The sequence below is a fragment of the Saccopteryx leptura genome, chromosome 4 (assembly GCF_036850995.1).
Source record: "Saccopteryx leptura isolate mSacLep1 chromosome 4, mSacLep1_pri_phased_curated, whole genome shotgun sequence".
Classification (NCBI taxonomy): domain Eukaryota; kingdom Metazoa; phylum Chordata; class Mammalia; order Chiroptera; family Emballonuridae; genus Saccopteryx; species Saccopteryx leptura.
The window spans coordinates 53,685,889-53,695,651 of record NC_089506.1 but is presented as its reverse complement, the minus strand read 5'-3'; the positions used below and the strand labels follow the sequence as shown (position 1 = coordinate 53,695,651).

Sequence of the window (9,763 nt, the reverse complement as noted above, 5' to 3'; positions counted from 1 at the left end):
TCGGACAGATGGTAATGATATAATGGAGCCAAGAACTGGTGGGCCATTAGCTTTAATCCTAGCTTGCACCAGGCAGGCAAGTAAAAACACATACTGGGCTCCAAAACCCACTCATTCAGTGCTCACAAAGCTACTGACTTATCTGAGTTTCCTAGAATCAAAGGTTTCTAGCTCACTAACTGTAAAGCCAGTAGCCAAGGCCAGGGCCACTGTCACAGCAGCCTGGCCCATGCAGGTTCGCATTGGATTCGGACAGTCGGTAAAGAAACAACGGAGCCAAAAACTGGTGGGCCATAGTCTTTAATTCTAGCTTGCACCCGGCGGGCAAGTAAAAATACACACTGGGCTCCAAACCCCGGTCACATTCAGTGCTCACAAAGCTACTGACTTATCCAAGTTTCCTAGAATCAAAGGTTTCTAGCTCACCAGACTTATCCACCTCTGTTCCCCATCTCCTTCCTTATCCCAGATACAAACTCTACACAAACTGGCATCTCACTCAGCACTCCGCCATCTTGGCTGCTTCTCCTGGCCTCCTCCATGTGGCCTTTCTCTGCTCTCTCCTTTAATGACAATCTCAGGAACCAACAGAGCAAACTCCCGCTCCGTCCCCATTTTATAGTGTAGAAATCCAAACCCTTAATCCAATATACAAAATAGGGAAGTCTCTAATACAAAGTCACTTTCTGAGGCATGATTGGATTGTACCACCTGTAGGGCCAGGAGCCGCCATCGTGGCCATTCACATGCAGGTTTCCATTGGATTCGGGCAGACGATAAAGAAATGGCGGAGTCAGAGGACGGGGGGCCATCCTATTTATTGGTGTCTCACCAAGACAGGCAAACCACAAAAGAAGACAAAGGAAAAGCAGAAAATCAGCTCTTCCCATGAAGGGCAAGGGATCAGGAAGCCCCTGCAATTGTGATAGCAGGAACTGTGTGTCCAAGCTCCTGGTCTGTCCCACTTTATAGTGTAGAAAACCAAAATCCCTTAATCCAATATACAAACAAGGAAGTCTCTGATACAAAGTCACTTATCCAAGGCATAATTGGATTCCTCATGAGAGTGCACCACCCAGATCATACAATCAGTCAAGGGTGTGGGGAAAAGCTTAGTCCCAAAACCAAACCTTAGGCTACAATGACCTGGCCTGCTTATAGCCTGTCCCCCACACCCAATATAAGTCACAAGCGAGCAAACATATATATCATATTTACAAACTTATTTGACCAACACCACCCCACATCAAAAAGGGTAGGAAAGGCTTAATCCCAAAACCAAGCCCCAGGCTACAAGGATTCCGCCTGCCTTTAGCCCACCCCAACACACATTAATATCACCTGGGCGATGGCCTCCTTGTGTTATCTTTAACAAAGTGAGCATAATACATTTTATCTGCCCAACACTAACCTTATTCACCTCTGTTCCCCATCTCCTTCTCTCTGCACAAACTGGCTTCTCCTTCAGCACTCTGCCATCTTGGCTCCTTCTCCTCTCCTTCATGTGGCCTTCCTCTGCTCTCCTTTCTTTAATGCTAATCTCAGGAACCGAGAGAGCAAGCTCCCATTCTGCCCCCATTTTATAGTGTAGAAATCCAAACCTTTAATCCAATATACAAATAAGGAAGTCTCTGATACAAAGTCACTTATCTGAGGCATAATGGGATTCCTCATGAGAGTGCACCACCTCACATCATGCAATCATTCAAGGGTGTAGGGAAATGCTTAGTCTTAAACTAAACCTTAGGCTATAAGTACCCTGCCAGCTTACAGCTTGTCCCCCACACCCAATACAAACTATAAGCGAGCAAACATATATATCATATTTTAAAACTTTTTTGACCAACAAATAATTGTTAATGTAATGATTACTAATGAAATATTTTTATATGGTATATAAATGTTTAGCTTACTATAATTTTTGAAACAATATTGTTCAATGTTAGGTCACCAACCCAGAGTAACAAATATTACTATGGATTGGCTTAACAGTAGAATTCTCAACATAATAGATAAAAAGAAAAAATAGAAAATAGATAACTAATTGTGGTAGTAAGAGGCATTTAAGTTTTTAGCCCAGATTAAAAGTGCTAAAGGATGTGAGCAGAAATCTCTTTCTCTTGAGCTTTTTAGACATTATCTGTTAGGGTGCATAAAATTACAGCATAAATAAGGTATATTTTCTTGGAATGTAAAAGGAATTTGTGATTAAGTAAAATATAAAATTTGTTTATGAAATATTGGTCATTTCAGTTGGTGCCTCTAAATAAATATTTAGAATTTAAGACATAAATGTAATAGAAAATTGTTTAAATCCTTTTTTCCCAAGTGTCCTATAGAATTAGAAAACTCAGGATCCTCTTTTCTCAGTGTAAAACCAGTAGGCAGGGCTACCATCACAGCCGCCTGGCCCATGCAGGTTCACATTGGATTCGGACAGTCGGTAAAGAAACAACGGAGCCAAAAACTGATGGGCCATTTTCTTTAATCCTAGCTTGCACCCGGCGGGCAAGTAAAAACACACACTGGGTTCCAAAACCTACTCACTTTCAGTGCTCACAAAGCTACTGCCTTATCCAAGTTTCCTAGAATCAAAGGTTTCTAGCTCACCAGACTTATTCACCTCTGTTCCCCATCTCCTTCCTTCTCTCTGCACAAACTCTGCACAAACTCGCCTCTCACTCAACACTCTGCCATCTTGGCTGCTTCTCCTGGCCTCCTCCACGTGGCCTTTCTCTGCTCTCTGCTGTGATCTCTCTGCTCTCTCATGCTAATCTCAGGAACCAAGAGAGCAAGCTCCTGTTCTGCCCCCATTTTATAGTGTAGAAATCCAAACCTTTAATCCAATATACAAAATAGGGAAGTCTCTAATACAGTCACTTAACTGGGGCTTAATGGGATTGCACCACCCCACATCAAAAAGGGTGGGAAAGGCTTAATCCCAAAACCAAGCCCCAGGCTACAAGGATTCTGCCTGCCTTTAGCCCACCCCCAACACACATTAATAACACCTGGGCAGGCCCTGGCCGGTTGGCTCAGCGGTAGAGCGTCGGCCTGGCATGCGGGGGATCCGGGTTTGATTCCCGGCCAGGGCACATAGGAGAAGTGCCCATTTGCTTCTCCACCCCCCCCCCCTTCATCTCTGTCTCTCTCTTCCCCTCCCACAGCCAAGGCTCCATTGGAGCAAAGATGGCCCGGGCACTGGGGATGGCTCCTTGGCCTCTGCCCCAGGCGCTAGAGTGGCTCTGGTCACAACAGAGCGATGGCCCGGAGGGGCAGAGTATCGCCCCCTGGTGGGCAGAGCGTCGCCCCTGATGGGCATGCCGGGTGGATCCCGGTCGGGCGCATGCGGGAGTCTGTCTGACTGTCTCTCCCCGTTTCCAGCTTCAGAAAAATACAAAAAAAGAAAAAGAAAAAAAAAATCACCTGGGCGACGGCCTCCTCGTGGGCAGCGCCATCTTTAACAAAGTGAGCACAATATATTTTATCTGCCCAACACTCAGGAAGCGTAGAGCCCTAACAGGGACTGTTAGAATCTGTATTGTACTTACGCTGCCCACTTAGGATAACCAAGACCACCTCAAGAAAATGTTTCTGGTTACCTAGCTTAAAGTGGGACCCTAAGAACCAAGCAAGTGAGGAAGGTTTAGACATTTTCCACCCAGTTCTGTTAGCCAGGATCAGAGTACATACTAAGAAAAAGAACCATAAACTTGTCTAAGGTGTCAGAAGTTATTAAGAATCCTCAGAGCCTGGCCAGACGGTGGTGCAGTGGATAGAGTGTCGGACTGGAATGTGATAGACCCAGGTTCGAGACCTTCAGGTTGCCAGCTTGAGTGCAGGCTCATCTGGTTTGAGCAAAAAACTCACCAGCTTGGACCCAAGGTCACTGGCTCGAGCAAGGGGTTACTTGGTCTGCTGAAGGACTCTGGTCAAGGCACATATAAGAAAGCAATCAATGAACAACTAAGGTGTTGCAACGAAAAACTGATGATTGATGCTTCTCATCTCTCTTTGATTCTGTCTGTCTGTCCCTCTCTATCCCTCTCTCTGACTCTCTCTCTTCTCTGTAAAAAAAAAATAAAGAATCCTCACAAAACATCCACAGCTTTCTTAGACTATGGAAAACTTAGAGTCTATGCACCTCTAGACCTAGAGGCACCAGAAAATACTAAGGCTGTGAGCTTAGCCTTTACATAGCATTCAGCTCTAGAAATTAGAAAAGAAATATATTATAAGTTTTAAAAAAGGTAACATCATCAGCTGCTAAAAATAAATAAAAGCATTTTGAAAGAGACATTGCTCCTCCCTCAATCACATAACTCTGTTTGGCCCCTAAGATGGCTGGTTAGTCAAAGATGGGTATGATTCCTGAAGGCAGGAGCAACCTAAGACAGGCACAGTCGAACAGGGGCCATCAGGAGAAGGCTTAAGAACTAACAAATGTGAGGCTCAAACCCTCACCCCAACAATGTGGGGGCCTACTCCCCTGAAATAGTGGCCTTCATCCACTGTCCAGGACACCAAAAGAGGAGGCTCCCTAGAAACTCAAGAAACACCAAGCAGCTGATGATACTACCAATAAGGTAGCCCTAAAACCAGTGGGGTTTTTAGAAAATTCTAGTGACTTTACTAGAACCCTTTTTGCCAAAGGTTTATTCGCAACCAATTAAAAAAAGATTTTGCCAATAGAAAAGGAATAATTAAGAATAAGAAATAATTTGAAAAGCCAGACTTAGAATCTATTACAGAAGGCATAATGTCCAAGTGTTTAGTCTGTGCCCAAATAAACACCAAGCAAAATGAAAAAATTATATATAGAAACAGGGGGAGAAAAACTTTCCCAGATAAACATTTAAAAATAGATTTTGCTAAAGTAATTGACAATTAGGTAGAAGCTTTTCCTATTAGAAATGAGGCCACAATAACAGTTGTTAAAAAAATTGCTATATGAAATTCTTTCCAGATTTAGCTTGCCCATTCTAATGATAGGCCTACATTTCTATGCAAGGTCTCATGGCTAGTGGGAAATGCACTCAATATTAATCAAAAATTACATTGTGCCTACAGGACCCAAAAGTTCAGGGCAGGTAGGATGCATAAATCGAATCATAAAGAAAACTTTAACCAAATTTGTTTTTGAAACCGGTGAAATGTGGCCCTCCTTCGGGCGAGGTGCACCCCCTCTCGCCCCTCCAGCACCAACAGCACTGTCTTTACTTCAGTCCGGCACGAGGCCTCGGCGCATTCCTAACCAGCAGCTGGGGAAGCGGTGCTGACGACCAGGACCCGGTCGTACACAGCTGGGCCCTCTTTTGTTCGCTCAGTACAGAGCCAGGCGAGGCTCTTGCAGAAGTGCAGACACAGGAGCTCAACCTACTGCATGGTGACTGAGGACAAACTTGTCACCCCCAAATGCCCCTGTCACAGCACACCCCAGCCTGCAGTCCAGCATGAGGCAGCAGAGATGGCTCTGAGCCCAGAGCCTATAAGCAGGTCCCCTGTGCTAGCTATGACAGGCAGCCCTGTGCCCAGACCATCCAACCGCCCCTACACATCCCTCAACAGCTCGTGGGCCAGCCTGACGGGACCCAGCTCCCTGCAGGACCTGGTGGCCACGAGTGCCATTGGAGCAGCGCTCTTGGTCATGGGCATGGTAAGTGTGGAAGACAACAAGTACACGCTGGTGGTTGTGTGCCGCTTCCTGCGAACCTCAGCCTCCATGTACGTCTGTGTTGTCAACCTGGTGCTGCTGTTGGTGCTGCCCATAATGCTGGCTATCCGGCTGGTGCACAGGGAACACAAGAGCCTCTGCCTGCAGGCCTGGGGCCAGAACACCTGCCGTGCCTACCTGACACTGCTCTTTGGGACCAGCATTGTGGGGCCTGGCGTGCTCATCGGGCTGCTCTACATGCACCTGGGCTGGGCCTATTGACTGTCGCAGCAGGCCTTCTTCCCACAGACACGGCAGCGGCCCAACCCCAGAGTGCTGCACCTCATCCTGGGCATTGTGCTACTCTTCTGGGCATGCTTCATGCCCTTCTAGATATAGCAGCTGCTGGCCCAGTACCTTGGCGTCCAGCCACTTACACCCTGCATCTCACACATCATCAACTGCCTGACCACTTGCCTCACCTACCGCAACAGCTGCATCAATCAACCCCTTTCTCTACACACTGCTCACCAAGAACTACTCTAACTTCTTCCGGCGCTCAACCCGTGGCAGGAGTACCAGTGGGCATGTGGGCACCCAAGAATTCTAGCAGTGCCCCACCCACTCCCAGCATGCCATTGGCAGCTTGCTGTCCGCCAGCAGCCAGCTTGGTTGTCACTAATGGTTAAGATTCTTAAAGTTAAAAGTTTTGACTAGCCCTGGCCAGTTGGCTCAGTGGTAGAGCATCGGCCTGGTGTGCAGGAGTCCCGGGTTCGATTCCCGGCCAGGGCACACAGGCGAAGTGCCCATCTGCTTCTCCACCCCTCCCCCTCTCCTTCCTCTCTGTCTCTCTCTTCCCCTCCCGCAGCCAAGGCTCCACTGGAGCAAAGATGGCCCGGGCACTGAGGATGACTCCATGGCCTCTGCCCCAGGCGCTAGAATGGCTCTGGTTGCAACAAAGCGATGTTTCATATGGGCAGAGCATCGCCCCCTGGTGGGCGTGCCGGGTGGATCCCGGTTGGGCACATGTGGGAGTCTGTCTGACTGCCTCCCCATTTCCAGCTTCAGAAAAATACAAAAAAGAAAAAGAAAAGTTCTGACTAAAAAGAATTATATAATTTTAATAATAAAAGATATAAGATATAAAAATACTTTTAAAAGAAAAAAGAAGAAAGTAAGTTATAAAAGCCAGTTAATTTTACATAAGTTAAAGAAGGTCTGTACACGTTGTAAGAAATTAATCAATAACATTTATTTCTTCAATAGACTGTATTACTGTTAATGAAAACATCAAGTCTACCTGTTAAATATCTGTTACATGTTACAGATTGATGTTCCAACTTACACTGAAAATCTGAAAATCACTGATCCTAGCCTTAACTTCAAGGCCCTTGCCTACTCAACAGCCTCATACACCTCATTAAAATGAGTCAAAGATTTGACTCAGTATATAAAACCAGTGGGGAATGTGATAAGGTACCGAAGAATTGCAAAAATTAATATTAATATTTTAGAAGGGAGGGTCAGGTTTCTTGCCCCCTCCTTTCTGAGGAAAATAAGGGAGAAGAATGTGGGAGCTTCCTAGCTTACAAGGACATACTATGTACTGAAATAAGCAACCCCTGTGGACAAGGCCCACCAGGGGGTGAGGACAACGGAGATGCAGAGACCCGACTCTGGGGACCAGGTTCAGTGACGCAGATCCGATTTATTCAAGAAGTAAGCTATCTTATATACATAGGTTCAGACTATAGGTTGTTACAGTGTGTCCTTCATAGCCAATGGCTGAAAAGGTCAGGGAGCTGCCTGGTTGGCACTGATTATCTCCTTAGAGCAGGCGAGCTCTCTCCTGGGTGTGCCTAGGAGGGTTTCAGGTGCTGGAGTGTTCTCACAGCATTGCATCAGCCACAGCTGCTAGGAATGCGCTCTGCGCTTTACCAACAAACCCCCTTTTACTAAGAGGCTTAAAAGGCATTTTATGATTTAGGCCAAGCATTCAGAGAGATTTTGTAAATATGATTTTTATACTTAAGTGTGATTTACACCAGCTCAAGATGGCCGATTGCATTCATGCTTAGGAAGGGCTATTATATTGTAAATAGAGATGTTTTTGTATTAGGAGCTTTTTTGTTTTGTTTTGTTTTTTGTTTTTTTTACAGAGACAAAGAATGAGTCGGAGAGTGGGACAGACAGGAATGGAGAGAGATGAGAAGCATCAATCATTAGTTTTTCATTGCGACACCTTAGTTGTTCATTGATTGCTTTCTCATATGTGCCTTGACCGGGGGCCACAGCAGACTGAGTGACCCCTTGCTCAAGCCAGCAACCTTGGGTCCAAGCTGGTGAGCTTTGCTCAAACCAGATGAGCCCGTGCTCAAGCTGGCAACCTCAGGGTCTCGAACCTGGGTCTTCGGCATCCCAGTCTGATGCTCTATCCACTGCGTCACTGCCTGGTCAGGCGGAAGAAAGATTTAAGTAGCCCTTTTCTCTCCCTTTTCTTTCTCCTTAATAGGCAATTTACAAACACTTATCCTCTGACATCATGTAAGTCCCCTCCTTTCTCCCCCAACCTGTATGTAATCAAGTGTATATAACTAATCTCAAAGCTATATTCGGGACTCACGATTTGTGTTAGCTATACCCCATGTAAGTCGTATACAGCTGGCGTATTAATACATCTCCTCTTAAAAATTCTTCTGTATCCTGCCTTGGTGTCTCTACATAACCTGTGGAATTAAGATATGCTACTTTACAACAATATAAGGTTTACTTCTCACAGTGCTTACATTGAAATAGTAGGGGATAAATAGTATGTAAGTGCATAAATGAACAAAATAAGTTCAAGTTTTATGAGGGCTATGAAGAAAATAAGTACAAAGTGAAAGAGGGCTTGGAGGTGGCCTGTGAGCCCTGACTTAAACTGGGTTGTCAGGAAGGCTGTTTAGGAGGATATTCTTGAGCTAAAATATGAAAACCAAGAAGGAGGCAGCTTTGTGCAAATCTAACAGCAAAATAACCACCACAACAACTAAATAAATGGCATTAGATAAAACTTAGGGGGAATAGTATAGATTTCAAAAAGAAAAAGAGAAAATTCTTCTTTTATTTGTAAGTGAGGCAAGGATGCAGGGCAAACAGCCACTCCCAAAATTTGATAGAAACACAAGTGAATATAGGGCGTCTCAGTTTCCTGGAGCAGAGAGGACCAGCAAGGGAACCTGAGCGGGGGAGGAAAACTTGAACTGTAATTACAAACTGCTAGAGGCTCAGGGTGGAAATCTCTTAGCATTAACTCCAGGGGCACCCAGTCATGAGGGGTACCCCACAATATTGTGAGATTTACCTCCAGGAGCTCCATTTGGTTCCTAGAGTAAATATTGTATCAGAGAAAAGTTTCCTTGGGCTTCCTGCTGAGGGATGGGGAAAGAAACCATTTAGAAATCCAGAAGATCCTTGAATAATATAATTTCATTATATGACACATTTTGCTTAAAGTTTCAGAACCTATCCAAGAGGTTAAGTGAGGACTTTTTATATAGTTCTACAACCAGGTCTGCTCTCAGGAGAAACGAGGTAAGCAAAGTCTAACCTGTTGGATTATTATCTGTGCCTTATTGACCTGGGGAAAGAAAATACTCAACTCCGGCTGGCTCTCGCCATTCCATCCCACAAATGGGAGTTGGGGAAGAAAGAATGAGAAACACTTGTGAAGTTCACAGTTAAAAGGCATAGGCTCACTAATAGACTGAGACCTAATCAAAGAGCTATAGAATTGCCTCCCCCCACCCTCCTCACCAACACATCACTAAATGCCTCTTTACAGTAGTTCATTTTATACAGTACATCATGTCTGGATATCAAGAAAAAATAACAAGGCATACCAGAGGGCAAGAAACACAATTTGAAGAGTCAGAACAAAACACAACAGGGAAAGATGTTAAAATAATTAGACAAGGAATTTAAACAACTGTAATTAACATACTAAGGGCTCTTTTTGGAGAGTAGGTAGCATGTAAGAATAGATGGGCAATGTAAGCAGAAATGGAAATCTTAAGAAAAAAATAAAGAAAAGCTAGAGATAAAAAGCACTGTAACAGAAATAAAGAATGG

At 44.8% G+C, this 9,763-nt stretch overlaps 1 pseudogene; it reads left to right on the top strand.

Moving 5' to 3' along the window:
• Positions 1-5,383: 5,383 nt before the first annotated feature.
• LOC136404154 (urotensin-2 receptor-like) lies at positions 5,384-6,263 on the top strand (annotated as a pseudogene).
• Positions 6,264-9,763: the final 3,500 nt, after the last annotated feature.